At 41.2% G+C, this 20147-nt stretch overlaps 1 pseudogene; it reads right to left on the reverse strand.

The window, feature by feature from the left end:
* Window positions 1–265: 265 nt before the first annotated feature.
* LOC143660034 (ret finger protein-like 4A pseudogene) lies at window positions 266–7093 on the reverse strand (annotated as a pseudogene).
* Window positions 7094–20147: the final 13054 nt, after the last annotated feature.

Consider the following 20147-nt stretch of genomic DNA (forward strand, 5'->3'; position numbering starts at 1 on the left):
CATTCTGGAACTGGAGAAATAACTACAGAATGGGTCCGGGGGCCCACTGAACCCACTGTGAGATGGACCTGAGCTAAAACTCCATTGATCACCTGACCTCCATAAGTCCCCACTCTGACTGGTGGACCAGAGTGATGTTTTGGGTCCCCTGGAGTTAATGTCACTTCTGAACCAGTGTCTAATAATCCCCAAAATATCTGATCATTTCCTTTTCCCCAATGCACAGTTACCCTGGTAAAAGGCCGTCGGTCTCCTTGGGGAAGACTTAGAGGAAGATTAACAGTATAAATTTGTGGTAGTGTAACAGGTTTCTCCCCAAAAGGGACCTGGCCTCCCCTTCATTCAAGGGGCTCTGGGTCTGTAAACTGTTTCAAGTCTGGAAATTGATTAAGGGGCCGTGACTCTGTGTTTTTTGTAATTCAGTTTAGACTTCTGTTCACTTGACCTAGAACTCTTTTGTTTACACAGCTCAAACAAGAATTTAGTAGACTGCCCTTCTATTGTATTTCTAGGCACCCCATGATTTACTAGCCAATGCCACACATCTCTGCAAGTCATATAATTTTGACGCTTGCTTTGAGTTTGCTGTCTATTCTAATACCCACGTCTACCATTTCTTTGGCGATTAAGTGCTGCCACCTGGCTTCTGCCAACTCGGGATCCCATCATCCCCATTGTGTTTAAGGATCCCAGCTCAGTGACAGCAGTTCCTACAGTAATATCGGACCTACAGAGAAGTGCAAGCACAGAGCTCTTTAGGGATGATGGTGCTAGTCTCACAAATTTATTTCTCACTGTTGTGTAAAAGGTGCATCCTCTGGACATTCCTGGGGTGTAAGAGTAGGCTTTGCATGATAAATCCACTCTAACATCCCAATCTCTCTAAGCCTCTGGATCCCCTCCCTCATCTACATTATACCAGGGCAGTTCTGGCATTTCAACCTCAGGTAATGTTGGCCACCTTTTGATCCATGTTTCAACCAACCACCCAAACAAGCTGTTAACACCTTTTCTAACTGCTCGAGCTATAACATTGAAGGCAGAATCTCTGCTTAGTGGGCCCATATCAATAATTTCAGCCTGATCCAGCCTTATATTCCTCCCACCATTATCCCACACCCTTAAAATCCATTGCCACACATATTCCCCTGATTTTTGTATATATAAATTGGAAAACTCACACAGTTCTTTTGCGGTATAATGTACCTCCTCATGTGTGATACTTTGTACCTCACCTTTAGGAGCCTGTTGGGACTTTAGTCTAGTTATAGGTCTAGAAGAAATGAGGGGTGGTGGGGGGTGGGTCATGAAAAGAATTAGAAATATCTTCCAAGCCATTTGCTTCAGGGCTTTCATTTGCAGTTTCATCTGGTGAAATGTATTAATCACTCTAGGGCTAATCCCTTCAGGAGGAGGTTGGGTGGCCAACTCCTCAAGGCAGGCTGGAGGTGGGGCAGTTATGTCCTCAGGGCAGACTATTACAGGGTTATTTAGTGAAGCCTCAGCATGATCTAGGCTTTTGACCTCACCCCCGACATCATTATCAATCCATATGTCACCATCCCATTTTTCAGGGTCCCACTCCTTTTCAATCAATGCCCTCACTTTAATGGCAGACACCATGAAACACTGAGATTTCAGTTCACATTGTAAAGTTGCTACTTTAAGAATAAGATTCTGAGTCTGATTTTCAGAGCTCTCAAGTCTGCGGCTACAGGAAATAAGATTTTCCTTTAGGATACTCATAGAAACATCTGCATCTGTCAGACAGCACTTAACCTTCACATTTGAAACCTTAAGACCATCCCTTTCACTCCTTAATGTAGCCAGTGTATCTAACACAGCCAGTGAACATCTCTATACCTCTTCTACAAAACCCTGGAAAGGTGTCAAAAACATTATCCTCCAGAGCCTGGTTTCATACAAGCGAAGCATTAGGTAAATCGAATGGTGATATTTTGACTATCTCTTTTGCCAACTCACTCCATGGATTTGGAGTGTCATTCTGATTATGGGAATCAGAGTCCTTAGTGTCTTTGAGACCAGTCAGAGTAGAAAACCATTCATAAAAACTCATTTTTAAGATTCTGTTTCTTAAGAACCACTCCTGATACCAAGATGTATTAGTTAGGGTTCTCTAGAGAAACAGAATCAACAGGGAACACTCGCAAATATAAAACTTATAAAAGTGTCCCACGTAACCGCAGAAACGCAGAGCCCAAAATCTGCAGGGCAGGCTGTGAAGCCGACAACTCCGATGGAGGGTCTGGACGAACTCCACAGGAGAGGCTCGCCAGTCAAAGCAGGAATAGAATCTTTTCTCTTCTGAATCCTCCTTAAAAGGCTTCCTGTGATTACATTAAGCATCACTCATTGCAGAAGGACTCTCCCCTTTGGCTGATTACAAATGGAATCAGCTGTGGATGCAGCTGATCTGATCATGATCTAATTCTATGAAATGCCCTCATTGCAACAGACAGGACGGCACTTGTCCCACCAGACAAACAGTTACCACAACTTGGCCAAGTTGACACATGAACCTGTCCATGACACCTGGTTAACTTGATACTGCATGATCTGCACAAGTCATCCGTCCTGAGCCTCTGCTCTCTCTTCAAGTGCAGATAATAAAAGAACCAGTCTCTACGAGTGTTCTGAAAAATGAATTCACATTTGTAAAAATTCTAGAAGGCTGGCACATAAGAATCCCTGTATGTTACATAAAACGATAGTGAGAGAGTCTCCTCATTGTTCCTTATCCCAGATGCCAGTGTTTGTGATACTTAGAACAATGCTCAATAATGAAGGAAGGGATACCATTTACTCGGTTTAAAGCAGTCCTTCACTTACCTTTACTTTCATGTTAACCTGAACCCATCATCATATACAAGAACTTCTTCGACCTGGTGTTCATTTCCCTTTCTTGGTCTCAGTCAGTCAGTAAACATTTTATGGACATACACAGTGTGCTAGTTCCTGTAATACGTGCCTGGGATATATTTTAGTGTTACTGTAAATAGTACTGATTTTCCTCTTTCATTGCTCAGATGTGGCCTCTCTCTAGTCCCAACTCTGTATGGAAAATGATTTCCTCTTCCCTACATGGGAAATGAGTCCCAGGGATGGGCCTGGCCCTGATGTATGAGACTGACAATACCTTCTGACCAAAAGAGTGAGAAGAAATGTAACAAAATAAGGTATCAGTGCCTGTTCTAGTTTGCTAGTGGCTGGAATGTGATACACCAGAAACACAATGGCTTTTAAAAGGGGGAATTTATTAAGTTGCATGTTTACAGTTCTAAGGTCATGAAAATGTCCCAATTAAAGCAAATCTATAAAATGTCCAAATTAAGGCACCAACAAGAGGTTTAGCTTCACTACAGAAGGGCCAATGAAGTCCAGCATTTCTCTCTCAACTTAAAAGGCATGTGGTGAACATGGTAACATCTGCTAGCTTTTTCTCCAAGCTTCTTGCTCTTTAAAGTTCCCCTAGGAATGCTTCCCTTCTTCATCTCCAAAGGCTCTGTGGGCTCTGTGGCTGTTGTGGCTCTCTTCAAAAAGGTTTCCTCTTTTAAAGGATTCCAGTAAACTAATTAAGACTCACTTGGAATGGGTTCAGTCACATCTCCTTCTAACCAACAGTTAGTACCCAGAGTTGGGTGAGTCACATCTCTGTGGAGATTACCTAATCAAGTTTCCAACCTAAAGTACTGAATAGGGATGAAAGGAAATGGCAGCCTCCACAAGATGAATCAGGATGAAAACATGGCTTTTCTAGGATACATAATCCTTTCAAACTGGCACAGTGGCTAAGAGACTTCAAATAGAATCGAGAGCCTATTCTGGAGGCTGCTCTTAAAGCAAGCTTCAGCTGGATATCGGTAATTGCCATGGTTCATCCTGCTAATCCTAAAGAACACACAGGGCTCATTCTGAGTGAAAGCCTACAGAAGTTACACGTGCGTTTTACTTTTCAGAAACCTAAAACTTTCAGATGGTACCCAGGCCTGATAAGTTCTGAAACTCAGAGGTGCCAGTGTCTCCAAGACATCAACCAGTTCCATCCCCCAACCCATATTGTCAGCACCCCTTTTCAACATATTTATTTTTACTGTTTGCATTAGGTCTTACTTTCTTATTTATAAGATGACATAATCTGTTAAATTGCATTCAAATGCTTATTTGCCTATCACCTCCAGATTACATTAGTTTATCTTACAGAAAATTAAAAGGAAAACATTTGGAAATTTATCTGAGAGTTCATGACATTAACTCAAATGGAAATGCATACATAAGATCCAAAGAAAACAAGCATGCCAACATTTGAAATGAAATCTTTCTTAACTTAGCTACTTAATATATGTTCAGTATTTGTGAACTATTCCATATTTTTCTCCTGTAACTCTGTACCAGGTATGAAACAAGCAAAAGGTTTAGCTATGAGCACAACATAATTTTTTAGAAATTGTTCTGCTCTAAGTCTATTTGACCTTCCTCAGGGTAATCTGCAGGAGTGGCAGTGTCCAGACTCATCACAGGGCAGATACTCAGGGAGCCTTGGTCATCATGCAGTGGACTTGAAGGAGCAAAAAATGGGCGCAGTGTCTCCACAGCAGGAATGTTGGTGAATGTAAAGATGTGGGATCCATCACTAACATCACAAAAGGAAAGGTTTCCAATATCCATATCCAGGAAAATCCCTACCCGTTGTAATCGAGGGCTCACCCAGAGAGGAGTCAGAGGTACACTGCTGGCTGAGTAGAGGTCTCCTTTGATCAAACCCACAGTCCAGAAGCCACGTTCTGAAGACAATACAATTTTCTGTTGTCGAGAAACAGAGTCTCTGCAAACGCCCAGGTCCCATTCTCTGCTTGTTCCCACGTCCACCTCCCAGTAATGGCGGCCGGAGGTGAAGCGAGGGGTGCCCAGTACACAAATTGGGTGGAATCTCTCAGCACGTTCTTCCCGATTCTGTGTGAAATGCCCACATTTCATTTTCCTCAGGTCGTCAGAGATGATGAGGTAGTTGTTGGCTGTGTCCACATCCAAGGTCATGTCCACTGTGGGAAGAAAAGTAGTTCAGCAAATACTGGCCCCTCCTCATTTCTACCAAACGTCTCATTCACTTTCACCTCATAAATTTACCTTTCTTCTATTAATCTGAATTTTCCTAGGGAAATGTCCATGGCCTCACTGATTGGGTTTAATTTTGTATATTGAATGAATGAACATAATTGTAAGAACAATTCCTATAATTGTAATGATTCCTCTTACAGTTGGAACTCTTTGTACATTGTTATGTAGTTATTTGATTGAATATTTTTCTTCCTTTAATTGAGATTTCCATGAAGGAAAGGACCTTGATCATTTATTGATCTTAAAATTTAATGAATTAGTGCTGTTCCTATAAAATATATCTTATAAATACTTTGAAGGATGGAAATTGATTTAATAATTGCAGAATAATAATAGGTTATTAAACTTTGATTTTTCTTTGCATTAACATTCTTCTTTAGTCGTGTTGACTATGCAGTTGCCAACATGTAAGGGTTTCATTTTCTTAGAGTTCTGACGTAATGAAGGGATGATGTGAGCAGTCTTGGGATGAAATGAGTAACTTCTGTGGAAGTCCATATGGTAGATTTTGGGCTTGAGCAGGGAGTTTTTTGTATTCTGGAAGCACCTTAGACCCAGGACAGGCATGGCATAGTGTTAGAGGAGTGCTGAATCCTGCATAGGAAGAGCTCTGCGCATTGCCAACATCTCCAATGCATCCTCCCTCATGATCAGGACACAGTCCAGAGCTGATTCTCCTACCACAGCCATGTGGGGAGAGACAATGGGAGTTTCCAGTGTGAACCCTATGGACCAATGACCAATTCCTTCACTCCAGTCCCTGGGATCTAGAAGGTTGCCAGAAAATACAGCCCTCAGAGAGGGGTTCTCAAGGACAAAAGCCTCTGGGACTAGTTTCATCATCCCAAATGTGAAGCTGCATGGTGGAAACGTGTGCTCACTTGGGAAATAAAGGAGTTCACATTTCTCATGACTGCTGTGCACCTAAGCACTCTCCTTGTACTCCCGCCCAGCACAGCCACTCCTGATGACACGCCACATTAACAGACCCTGGGGCTAGAGAACCAGCCTGAGTTCTGGCATCTGCTATGACTGAGCTGGCATCCTGACTTACATGCATTGGTTTATGGAGGAGCACAGATAATTCACCTTAAGCAAAACCTGTTTCAAAATTTGATTGCAAAATAATCCAGAATTCTGCTGTGACATGGATTCAGCCAGTGTATTTCTGGCACCAGGTCAGTGGGCAGCCCTGACTCCCCAAGCGGACACATTGTGCAGAGCCAACTGCCACGCACCATTTCACCAGCTCTACCCTAGGGGCCTGTGTGCTGTGCTACATCACTGTGGGTTAGCGTCATCTGGAGACTTTTACAGGCCTGGTAATTGAATTAGAATTCAAGTTTTCAGAAGCCATGGTTGAGGTACTGCTGCCCAGTGGAATCCAGAGAGACATATATGTAAATGGAAACAAGGGATTGCATCTTTAAAAGGTGATATATGTAAAATTATTTTACTTTAATAATGCAGTACCTCCAAAATTTCACTTCCACATGTGGAAGTAGCCATATTGCAAGGGATCTGCAGCCATACAGGTCACACTCATGACTTAAATGATCTCATTCATTTAAACCTCTGAGGAGAGAAGCTCTATGACTTGGGTAGCAGAGGAAGTACCCATATTTAACAGAGAGCCTTTGTGGGAAAGGGGAGAATGCACGGACTCCTTACCTTGGAACTGCAGCATCCTTGGGTTCATTTTCAGAAGAGCTCCCAGGTGGGACTCCTGGCCCTTGACCTTGGAAACCAGCCTCCCCAGCTGCCAGTTGGGCCTGATGTCATTCTTCTGAGAGACCACAGGGCAGGAGGGGCACAGCAAACCCTCCCCATGGGGCTCCTTCTGCAGAGAGTTCATGCATTGGAAGCAGCAGATGTACCCACACTTCAAGTACATGGGTTTTTCAAGATAAGCTAGACACATACGGCATCTGCTTACTTCTTTAAAGTGTTCAGCCATGGCCCCTGTCTGGGGGAAAATGTGGATGATTATTAGTGGCATTTCCACTGTTTGCTGACAGTAGGCCTTGGGCCTGTTTCATCTTTACATGCCTAGAGAAACTATGCCGTCCTTCATACCAGGTAATGAAGATACGGGACAAATGCAAATGTGAAAGCCTCATGACCCTGAGTTATTGAATTCTGAAATGCTAGTTTGAATGAGGACAGGATCCATCCTTCACCTTTAAGTTAAGGTGTGGAAGGGTCTGGGCTGGGATTTCCAATAGGGGGCACCAGACCCATGGGGCCACTGAACACCAGACATGAGGCTTTTCTGAATTAAAATGTGCTCAAAGAGTAAAATACACCTGAATTTTGAAGTTCTAATAAGAAAATGAATGTAATGTATTTCATTAAAAACTTTAAATTTGATCACATGTTGACATGATGATATTTTAGATGTGAAAATTACGATCACCTGTTTTTTAAACTGACACCATGTGGCTACTGGAAAACTTACACTTCCATGTGTGGGTCACACTGCATTTCTCTCGGGCATCGTTGGTCTAGACTTAGAGATGCTCCAACCCCCCAGCTGGTCCAGCCCAACTGTGGTAAAAACCCTAAAGAACGCCTGAGAGATTGAAGAGGTCAACAGTGGAAACTCTGCTCACCTCTGGTAAAGCATCCCAGACTGGGGTTGATTACAGAGAATGAGAAATACCCTCTTCCACCTGAGACTGAACTCTAGATTCTGCATACTGCTCCTGGGCAGGGGGCCCGAGTGTCTCTAAGGTACACCCTGTCCCTGGCCTTGAGTTCGTAGAATTAGTACTTTTTCCTTTCCCTGGACCTTGCTTTCTCTTATCAAAGCTTCATAGAAATATGAGAAGTAAAAAAAATGACATACGTCTAGACTCACCTCTCTCAACTTGGCTCTCCTCTGGCGTCCAGGTGCTGCCACTGACAGCTCAGTTCTGGAGAGAGATGGATCCTGTATTAATTAGGGTTCTCTAGAAAGACAAAATCAGCAGGAGATATCTGTAAATACAGAACTTATAAAAGTGTCTCATGTAACCGTGGGGATGTAGGGTTGAAGGTCTGTAGGGCAGGCCACAAGCTGGCAGCTCCAACGAAGGTCCTCAGCGAACCCTCGGGAGAGGCTGGCTGGCCAAAGCAGAAAGAGAGTTTGTCTCTTCTGAATCCTCCTTAAAAGCCTTCCAGTGATTAGATTAAGATCATCATCGCAGAAGACACTCCCCTTAGCTGATTGCAAATGCTATCACCTGTGGAAGCTGCCCTCACACGGACATGATCTAAGTCCATGGAATGTCCTCATAGCAACAGACATGTCAGTACTCGCCCAACCAGACAATTAGGTAGCACAGCCTGGCCAAGTTTAAATGTGAAACTGACCATGACACACCCTCACGGCGCTTTTATATAGAGGGTCCCTCCCCCCACTCTTCACATCCGGAATCTCCTCTTCAACTCAGTCAGGGATTGATCTAATTCTGCTGTAACTGAGGGGTTTTTTTCTGAAAATACACATAGGTTACCACAAAGCAAATAATTTTATCCTGAGTGTTTTTCCCTATTAATAGAAGGAAAATATTGTTGTATTAGCATTCTATGTTAGATAGTAGATATTATGACTGTTGATTTAGAATTAGGATAGAAAATTTCAACTCTAAATATTTGGCATCAATATTCATATTTAAGGCATGGATATAAGTAGTTTCAAATTGTGTTTGGTTTCCATATCCTCTTGTTTATATCAAGGAAATTAATTTAACCTACTCAGAATTCATTTCTAAACTCAGACTCACTCGTCCACCATCACCCTACTGCAAAAGGGCTTTTTGTCTCAATGATAAGGTCCAAGTTTAGAAATTCGGTGAATCAACCCCCCAGTGGGGCCACTATAATCAGACAGCTGGTCAGAGAACTGTTTTTGTTACTTACAGAAATAAAACTCAATGATATTTCTTATAATCTTACATTTTCTTTTAACTGACAATATAAAAAATGATACTGTTTCTTCATTTAAACACTTTTTCTCTTCAAAAGAGACTCCACATGGTTTTAGATGACTCATAGGGTTTGCTGATGGAGAACGAAAAATGAGGAGATGTGTGTGGGGGAGAGGGTGGGTGTTGAATTTGTTTACATTTAAGTGATTAGATTAACTGGTCCTTTAATCCCAGGGTCATCATTTGCTGAATACTCTCATCATTGCAAAGCCAAAGCACAGGGAGTCAAGTACTCTTGTTTCATGAAGGTGAACTAAAACCACACAACTCTAAAAAATGTGACTAGTTTGATAATATTTCATAGTCAGGTCTGTGTCCTGTACCCTGGACGGCTGTGTGGAAGCACGTGCTCCACAGATGAGATGCCCAGAGTCAGCCCAGGGATACATCATACCCTCCCCTTCCAGTCCTCGGGCAAAGTCATCAGTGTGGGTCACCAGCACCCCCAGGGCACAGAGCCAGCAGCCACTAGCAATGGAGGGGCTGGGGGTGGGCAAGGAGGATGGCAGGCATCGCCTGTGCCCACCTTATGGATTTGGGTTAAGGTGCCAAATTATGGAAGTATATAAATATTGATGACATCATCATAAAAAATCACTATAGCTCAACTTTAGTCTTTTTTAGACTTTTATTATGCATATCTTTTGTTTTCTTAAACAAATATTTATTTTGAAATAATTTCAGAATTACAGGACAAAATAATACAAGGCACATACAGAGAACTCCAACTTACCCCTTGCCTCAAATACCCAGATCCACCAACTTTGAACACTGCATATATTATTTTAATAGTGTCATTTTAAAAATCATCCAAAGTCTGTTATATTATCATTTTGACATCAAGTTAAAATAGATCACATTTTCATTAGTTTCTTTTTATTGTTTGCTAATTTCACAAAGCATTTCTTGTGGACAATGCTTATTAATATTGCTTTTGCCAGTGGGGGGGGAAATTTACTGCATGTAGAAGATTAAATCTGAACATTCTATTTTATTAGCACTAATTTTTATATGTAGCATTATGTGTACAATTCATGTTTAACTATGAATTCACTGGTGGTTTTTTTAAAACAGTTTATTCACACCCCATAAAATGCATCCAAAGCATACAATCAGTGGTTCTAGATATAATCTCAGAATTGTGCTTACATCTCTACCATTAGTTTGAGAACACTCTTATTGCTGTAAAAAAAAATTCCAAATAAAAAAATATATAAAAAACAAGAAAAAAAATCCCGTGCCCTTTTTTCCCCCTATTATTGATGCTTAGCCAGTGGGATTTTAAAAATCCCGTTAAGTATGATAGATTCTTTAAGACATCACATTTTCCATTACTAATGTTCGCTCTCCTCTTATTTCAGATGTAAAATCTTCTCACTTGAAAGTATTTACACAGTCCATAAATTGTACGTATTTTAAATATCAATCTGTCTGTCCATCCTTCCATCTGTCTTACTAAAGCCCCAATGAAATTTCAGGGTTTTATTGGTTAAAAAACATTCCACTTATTTTTCCCTTAATCCTTCAAATATAATTAGCCTGTATGGGATCTAGTTGGTGAGTAGCATAAAAAATTTAATAACATTTGATTGATTAAATAACAAAATAAGCTCCAGGGCATCCTGCAGCGAGCCCCTAGAGATGCTTGGTGATGTTACAAGGAGACTCCTGCTCCCTGTGCTGACCCAGGCTCCTGGTCTCCATTCTCCTTTCTGATGGTCCAGCAGGGAGAGGCCGAGACCCACCAAAGACTGTCCCTGCTCAGTTCTGGAATATTTATGTCTCCTGAACCTACGGAATTTCTCATCACCTGATCCTCATGAGATTCTTCAACACTACAGCAGTTTAATTCGTAGGTCCATGCTCAGAACTTCCTTCTCTGCTGGGAAACTTTAAGCCTGATTGATGGACCTGGAGAATCTCCACTAAACTCAAGTCCTTCTCAGTCGATTATCCCATTAGGAACCTTTCCTGATAGCCCAAGACAAATCTTTTCTCCATCTTGTTCTCCCAGGATGTTCTGGAAACACTTCTGCTCAGAACAGTTCCTGTTTTTACTCAGCTTTGTGATTCTGCTTGTGGAAGTGAGACATCCATACTGAGATGCAAGGCTGTGACTTGATTTTGGAGGTGAAATACCATGAGAGTTCAGCAAAACTAAATAGGAGATAATTACAAGTGAACTTAATTTGAAGTCCAGCTGTGTTTTTTCATGTCTTTTTTTATTTTTAACTTTTTTTATTGTGTAGTATAATACATATACAAAGCAAAGAAATAAAAAAGCAATAGTTTTCAAAGCACTCTTCAACAAGTAGTTACAGGATAGATCCCAGAGTTTGTCATGGGCTACCATATGATCCTCTCATATTTTTCTTTCTAACTGCTCCAGAATATAGGAGGCTAGAGGGCACAGATATTTATTATCATCACAATCGATTTTTTCCTTCTTTTTTTGTGAAAAATAACACATATACAAAAAAGCTATAAATTTCAAAGCATAGCACCACAAGTAGTTGGAGAACATATTTCAAAGTTTGATGTCGGTTACAATTCCACAGTTTTAGGTTTTTACTTCTAGCTGCTCTAATATACTGGAGACCAAAACAGATAACAATTTAGTGATTCAGCTCATACTCTTTTATTAAATCCTATCTTTTCTGTATAACTCCACCATCACCTTTGATCTTTCTATACTTCTTTTTAGGGGTGTTTAGGCTATGGCCATTCTAAATTTTTCATATTGGAAGGGTCTGTCACCAATATAGAGTAGGGAGATGGAACTATCTAATGTTCTGGAGAGGCTAGGCTAGGTTTCAGGATTTATTTGGACCAGGGACCCATCTGGTGGTTGTTAGGTTTCTTGAAAATTACTCTAGTGCCTGGAAACCTTATGGAATCTTATATACTTCTCTAGGTGTTCTTTAGGATTGGCTGGAATGGTCCTGGTTGGGAGTTGGCAGGTTATGACAGGTAGCAAGGTCTACCTGAAGCTTGTGTAAGAGCAACCTCCAGAGTAGCCTCTTGACTCTATTTGAACTCTCTCTGCCACTGATACTTAATTAATTGCACTTCTTTCCCCCTTTTTGGTCAGGATGCAATTGCTGATCCCACAGTACCAGGTCTGGATTCATCCCTGGGGGTCATTTCCCATATAGCCAGGAAACCTTTCCTAGGTTGGAAATGAGTAGAAATTAATGATATGGAAGATAAGAGAAACAAAATAATAAAATGACTAAAGTAAACTTTTTCCTAGCAAAAAAAAAAAAAAACAATAGAGACCAAATTTTATGGGTCTAACCTGGGAAAGGATAAATGCATGGATAATTTCTGAAGTCGGTAAGAACTTTTTTTTTTATTAATTAAATAAAAAAAAAGAAATTAACACAACATTTAGAAATCATTCCATTCTACATATGCAATCAGTAATTCTTAACATCATCACATAGATGTATGATCATCATTTCTTAGTACATTTGCACCAATTTAGGAAAAGAACTAGCAAAACAACAGAAAAAGATATAGAATGTTAATATAGAGAAAAAAATAAAAATAATAATAATAATAATAAATAAAAAACATAAGACACAAACAAACAAACAAACAACAAAAAAAAACTATACCTCAGATGCAGCTTCATTCAGTGTTTTAAGATAATTACATTACAATTAGATATTATCGTGCTGTCCATTTTTGAGTTTTTGTATCTAGTCCTGTTGCACAGTCTGTATCCCTTCAGCTCCAGTTACCCATTATCTTACCCTGTTTCTAACTCCTGCTGGTCTCTGTTACCAGTGACATATTCCAAGTTTATTCTCGAATGTCGGTTCACATCAGTGGGACGATACAGTATTTGTCCTTTAGTTTTTGGCTAGACTCACTCAGCATAATGTTCTCTAGGTCCATCCATGTTATTACATGCTTCATAAGTTTATCCTTAAAGCTGCATAATATTCCATCATATGTATATACCACAGTTTCTTTAGCCACTCGTCTGTTGATGGACATTTTGGCTGTTTCCATCTCTTTGCAATTGTAAATAATGCTGCTATAAACATAGTACACTTTGGAAAAAGGCCCTACATTTCACTGGACCTCTTACCTGGGTCAACAGTACTTCATGTGTCAGAGACATTAACCTCTTTACCTATGATAAAAGATTTACCTACGATAAAATCACAGTAAACAGTGGGTCAAAAGGAGGAGACAAACTGAATTTGGAAATTCACTATTGCCTATTTTGGAGAGCTAGATTTTCCTCTTAAGTTTTATTTCCAACAGAATTCTTGGGAAATTAATGTCCTGACCATTTAAATGTAAATCAATAAAGCATAAGTTAAGAATGTGGCAAGATATTTTAAACAGTTATTGAAAGCAGGACAGACAGATGTGTCCTAATGGCCATTAATGAATTATACTTGTAATCTCTTTAGATATTCCTTGACTTATGATGATCTGTAATTTTTTCTATTTTCAAAATAGGCTTCAGTCATAATTATTATATACAGTGTGATATACATAGTTTCAATAATGAGAAATATTACATGAGAAGCACAAAGCATGAGACTAGTTCCTCTTTTAGAGGAAGTGTCAACAACTGGTTCATAGTTCAAGTAGTGACCCACTGAAGAGACGTTCTATGACAGATACTGAGGCCATTGTCATAAATTGATATAAAAAAAAACCATGATACAAAGTAAAAATGATCTGTGTGTCAGAAAGAAAAAGCCATGGGAAGGAGAGCAGGGAGCCAGAGTCAACAGAACACAAAAGAGAAGGGAGAGGCCATCACCATGTGATGTAAGAAAGCTGATTTTCTCTCCGACTGCCACAAAATGTTACCCATGTGCACTGAAGATTTTGCATTTCAAGATCTGATCTCAGATGGAAGCTCCAATGAGATTTAAACTCTCCCAGCCCAGGAGCATCATCATGGGGTCCTCTGCTACAGAAATTGAAGATCTGGAAAACACCACTTTAAGTATCTTATAGGAGAACAGATTGAAAAAATGTGACAACGGCTGAAAGGAATTTTCTTTTCAAGATGGTTTCCAAGCCCGCCTGCAGATGCTCTAGCTGCCCCCTTCCATGTCGCAACAACGATATGAGTCAGGCTCATGGTTCCACAGAAACCTCACCTCTTCCTCCTATGCGCCTCATATCCAGCAATGAAGAGCCTCCAGGCTTCCACAAAGGAGGAATACAGTATCTGAATTACCTTTCTGTGAGTGAATTTTGAACTATGTCATGCAGCTTCTGTCAAAGGCATGGCATAAAGAGCTTTGGATTTCCAAGTTCTGAGTCAGTCTTGGCTGTGTTGACACTAACTGTGCAATCTTGGGCTTATTTGACTTCAGTTTTCTTATCCGTAAAATGGAGACTATTATAAGAATTCTCCCTACATCTCAGCATTTGTGGGTATGAAATGAAATTAAATATGTGAAAATGCTTGCAGTGTTTTATACAAATGTCATCGCACATTGTGTCCTCTAGAATGTGGCACTTACCAAATGAAAAGTCATGATGATGTGCAGGTTTAAAGCATTGACTTTGAGTTCAGAAGTGTTGGAGCTCAAATTGCAGGTTGACTATTTGCTAATGCTTTGACTCAAAGCACCTGCATTAAGCCTTCTGAGCCCAGGTTTCCTCATCTATCCAGAGGCACAGGAACTGTGATGAGAATTAAATTGGCATGCATTTAAAGCAGCTGGCATAGTTGCTGGCAGCCAATAGATTGTTGATTAATAGAAGCTGTTAGAATCAATAAATACTAGTTGACTTAAAGTTATATTTTGAGATAAGCTAACCGCGCTATATTTTTGCCTATGTTTTACCCTCAACATGAGTTAGATCATCAGAAAGCTACATACGTGAATTTTTCTACGTTGTCCTGCAGTGCAATAATAGCTACAGATTTTCGACATTCTGTACCTAGCTTCTAATTGAGGTGCTTTTGAAGAAATGAGAATATGTGAATCCCTCTGAATTATTTCAAATTATTCTACTATTCATTTTGTTCTTTGGTGTCCTTATATAGTAACTCATGTGACAAACTCTTAACAGAATTAAAATATTAAAAAGAAAAAAAATGATCTGTGTTGGGTCTGAGAAGAATTAGTTAGAAGGACATGGATGGGCGTGTAAAATGGAGCAGAACCTGTGGAAAACAGCTTAACTCTTCCTTAAAAGTTAAGCTGAGAATTACAACATGACACAGCAATCCCACTCCTAGGTATACAACAAATAACGGAAAAGAGGGACTCAAACAGATGCTGTTGTCTCCATTGCACACAGCAGCATTACTCACAAAAGCCAAAAGGTGGGAACCTCTGAAATGCCTGTCAACAGATGAAGGGATGAATGAAATGTGGTCCATCTATCAGTGGAATATTATACTCATCAAAAGGAATGAAATCCTGGTGCCTGCTACAGCATGGGTGAACCTGGTATATGTCATGCTGCCTGGAATAAGCCAGACACAAAGGATGGACACTGCTAACCAGTGTCCTGGCCGATTCTCTCACGACCATCAGCAACGAGGTGAAGAGAGCCACACGCCGGGTTCTCGTGAGGCTGAGCCATGACATCTCCGCCCCTTTCCTCACTGAGCTGATGAAGCATGATGACAGGATCACACAAAGCTGGGAGGACTGAGTGAACCCCACAGGCAGCTGAGACGAGTGTGGAGTGATCAGTTCCAGGCTTCCTGTGCCACACAAGGTCTTCTGCTCCCTTCCTGCCAGTCTGACTTCATTGTGCTATGACCTCAGCTGGCATCCAGGACTGTGAGGCAGCAGGATGAAAACCCACAGGAGGGAAAATCCTGGGATACATTTTCTAGGGATGTAATACATGTAATACATATATGCAAATAAAACGCCTCAATGGAAAAACAGTCCCTATTTGAAAGACCACACCTCCAAAATGTGACATTTTTTATGGCTTCATCCAGCACCTTTAAAATGTTCATAGGCAACTATTTAGCACATGCAATGACCATGAGCATATTTTAGCACCTACTTTTATCTGAACAGATTGGACACTTTTGACAAGTTTTTCAAGGTACATTAAAATCTTAACTAAAACTTTTTTCTCCTGTTGTATTTTATTGATAAATGTTCCTTGTGTTCAGTTCTGTGTCTCTGTATAGAAACAAGTTAAATATGGAGAGCAGAAAATCATATCTTTTGAACTGGATTATAAAATCTAAAGCTTTAAAATAATTAATTACATAGAATATGTAGTTTTGGTTTATGATTGACATTAACCAACATGGTGTGGCACCCTAAAGGGCATTTGGAAACCTTGGGATGCAATTGTCATGTAATTCTTTGGGCCCACAGATGCTGACTGACCTGGACCCTCCTCAGTGACATGCCAGCAGTCACAGGACTTCATCACAAATGAAAGTAATTGTGTTTTTTGTAATACTCTGCTCATTTAACATAGTCCAGACACAGAGAGACTCTTTGTTAAAGAATTTGACTCTTCCTCACTTGCTTATATTTAATGGCTCCATTAAGGTGCATTCCTTGTCAAATTTAATTTTTTTCTTCTTGAAAAGCAGGGTTTTTGTTTTTGTTTTTCTTTTAAGATCTAGCCACATATGATATACATCCAATCAATAAGGGAGCTAACTTACATTTCAGCCATCTGGTTAGAGGTCCTTGAAAAAGATGTTCCCTGGTTGTAAAGCTGGCAAAGGTTTCTCTAGCCTTGAAAAATATTTTCCAACATCACAAAGAGGCAAAGAAAGGATTTACAATGAAATATTTTCTGAAGAGTGCTGTAAGAAAAAGGAGGGATTTCCCTGCTTGCATCAGAGAAAATAACTTTTTTCTGTTTCAACTTTTATTTGCCATCCTCACCATGATGATTATTTGCATCACTGCCATCATTACATCACCTTTTCAATCACATCCCCCCACCATCATCTTCATCACCACCGTCATCATCACTATTACCATCATCTCCGCTTTACAGAGGTGGACACACAGTGAGGTAAGATACCTGCCCCTGGCCACACGGCCAGCATGGACAGGGCCAAGAGGACCCGCTGCTCCAGCTCGAGTGCTGAACCCTTTAAACCTCCATGCCAGATCCTGGGGTAGCTATCAGGAAAATCATATTTATTTATTTTTGCCTGCGCAGGTTCTGGGAATCGAACCCGGGTCTCCGGCATGGCAGGGGGAATTCTGCCACTGGCCCACCCTTGTCCCACCTGCGGGTAGGAAGATTGTAAAAAGGAAGTCAGGTCACAGCTCCCTACTCTAGCAGCTGTGACCCAGCTGAGGGTGGTTGAGAGAGTTCAGGCCAGAAACTGATTTTTTGATGGAAGGTGTCTGGGTCAAACACTGATTAAGGCATTGGAGAAAGTGGATTGATCAAGTCTCTTGGCTCAGCCTCGCTGGACAAAGTCAAGTTTCTCCTACCTGCACACCCCCAACACCCCCACCAGAGTAAGTGCAGCCTGGAGGGAAGCACAGTCGAGTGGCTAAAAGATTGGGCCGGTCAAGTAGGAAACTTTTAAAACCTCACTTCTACTCTGATGGCCTCAAACATCTTTGTCAAGGAAGTAATAATACCATGTATTTCAGAGGGCTGTTGAGAGAAGCAAATCAGATCTCACATGAAGTACTCTTAGCAGTGGGGCTCTTTCATCATAAAGCATTCAACGAAGGTTAGAGACAGTGAAGATAATTATGACAGAATGTTTCCTTCTCGGTTCTCCTGTAAAAGTAGAGAAGATGCACAGGACAGCTAAGATAGCATGGGGAGCTTCCAGGGGAAGGGAGACATCCAGATTACGAGCAGATGAGTTCCCAATAAGCTCTTCAAATTAGCCATCAGTGGTAGTAGTAGAAGGTGCCTCACAGAAGCCCTGGGAGACCTTACGTTAACAACATCCTGAGACGATTCAGCTCCCAGCGATGCTCAAGGAATACCTTTCACACCTGAGGTGGAAAAGCCCAGGCGAAACAGGTTCCCCACACCTGGCTGAGTCTATTCCTCAAGAGTCTTGGTAGCCAACAGGAAGAGAGGAACTCAAAGGCCAATCAAAAGGCAGCTGTGGCCTTTTATTCTGTTTCCACAGCTGTCCTTTCATCAGTGTGGCCCCGAGGACCAGAACCAGACTGGGTGAGCAGCGAGTTTTCTCACTGACCTTATATTTCTTTCTTTCTTTTTCCATTTTTCTCTCACATTCCTTACTGTGAGTCTGGAATGCATAAACCTAGGAAGGAAAGCTTCAGAAACCATCAAGTCTCGCAGCTTTGTCTTGGCAGGAATGGTCTGAAGTGCAAAGCATTTAAATTTTACAGAGAGATTATACATGCAGCACTTCCACTCTTTAAATTCATTTTTTCCCCCTTTTTTAAATTAGGTGAGAGAATGGGACTCTTCCAGTGTGAATTAAAGCTCCCTATTTTGTCTAAAGTTGAGTCTGGAATTGGAGAGCTTTAGGTACAGTAGAACTACAGAGAAGTTAAAGGAGAGGAGTTCTTTTTTTCAGAATTGATGGGCATGTCAGTTCTAATTGTGAGATTCATATAACCTGGGAAGACAAATGAAAATCAGAATCCTTGAAAATGCGAGTTTCAAAAGGGGTCAAGCAAGTTGCAAATGGAGTAAAATGTGAGCTCTATCACTTTGGTGATTGACTGATTGGCTTTCAGCTAATCGTGTACCATAAAGGCATTCATATGTAAACAAACACGGTGATAATGTCTGTTTTGTGTGACCCCAGGAGTAGTGTCATAGTGAGAAAGAGCCAGGTGGTACAGTCTGTGAGGAATGAGGCGACGGTTCCGGGACTGGGAGGTGGCTACGACAGGAAGGGGTGATGGGTAGTGTAGCCTGAAGTCGGCCAGATTAAAGCCATAGGATGTAGGGGGTTGGCAGAGAGTATCCCTCCCCAACTCTGGATTCTGCAGTGTAGGAGGAGATTGAGCAGTCAGCATTTGAGTTGGCTGTAGTGCCCTCAGTATGTTCAGTGGAAGGAGAAAGACAAATATAGAGAAGAGATTTAAGGCTTTTTTTCTTTTTTTGGATGATAGTGGACTTTGTTTTCCAGAGGGCCTAGTGGAAGGTTCTCAGCTGTGGGGGGAAAGTAGGGTCTGGAGACAAAGTTGAGACGTGCAATGTCAGTTGTGAAGTAGACTGTGCATATGGAGGGGTAACTGGGGTCCAGGTTGTGACGGCTGGTTACAGATGTGGGCAAAAAGCTCATGGGCACAGGGCACCCGGCGATTAGCCCCAGTAGCAGTGAGACTGTAGTCCTGGCGCACATGAATTCTGGTGGGGAGGGAGGGGAGTGGAGGATGATGTGTTTACTCCCACTGAAGGGAGCCGGCAGGCCTGTGAAGGGCCTCCCAGAGTGCCCAGGGCTTCCCCTTGGTCCCGGTCAGAGGATGGCTGGCCTTTCTCCCGGCAGGTGGTGCACCCTGTGGGCTCCGGTCAGTGAATGTAAAAGACTCTACAGTGGGTCCATGTACTGGATCACACCATTATTTACTGTTCCCTTATCGATGCATATTTAGATTGTTGCATTTAAAACTTACTTAATTGTGGGCGGGCCGCGGTGGCTCAGCGGGCAAGAGTGCTTGCCTGCTATGCCGGAGGACCCCGGTTCGATTCCCGGCCCCAGCCCATGTAAGAAACAAACAAACAAACAAAATATAATAAAACAAGAAAATGTTTAAAAGATGTTTCCCTTTCTTCCTCTCTTCCTTCCTTCCATCCTTCCTTCCTTCTCTCTGTCTTTCCTTCCCTTCCTCCCTCTCTTTAAAAAAAAAAAAAAAAAAAACTTACTTAATTGTGATAATTCATGGATGCAAATCTCTGCATATATGTGGAGGTGCTACATTGAAAGTGATAGAGGCAAATGAGTTTTGAGGTTGAAGGGAATATGGAGTTTATATTTTAATAGAGGCTGCCACATTTCCATCAAAAACTATGGCCATTTACATGTTAACAGCTGATTTGAATACCTATTTAGCCATATTTTATAATGGATATCATTTCCCTTTAAATTTTCTTTTGAGA

Source organism: Tamandua tetradactyla, chromosome 16 (assembly GCF_023851605.1).
Source record: "Tamandua tetradactyla isolate mTamTet1 chromosome 16, mTamTet1.pri, whole genome shotgun sequence".
NCBI lineage: Eukaryota > Metazoa > Chordata > Mammalia > Pilosa > Myrmecophagidae > Tamandua > Tamandua tetradactyla.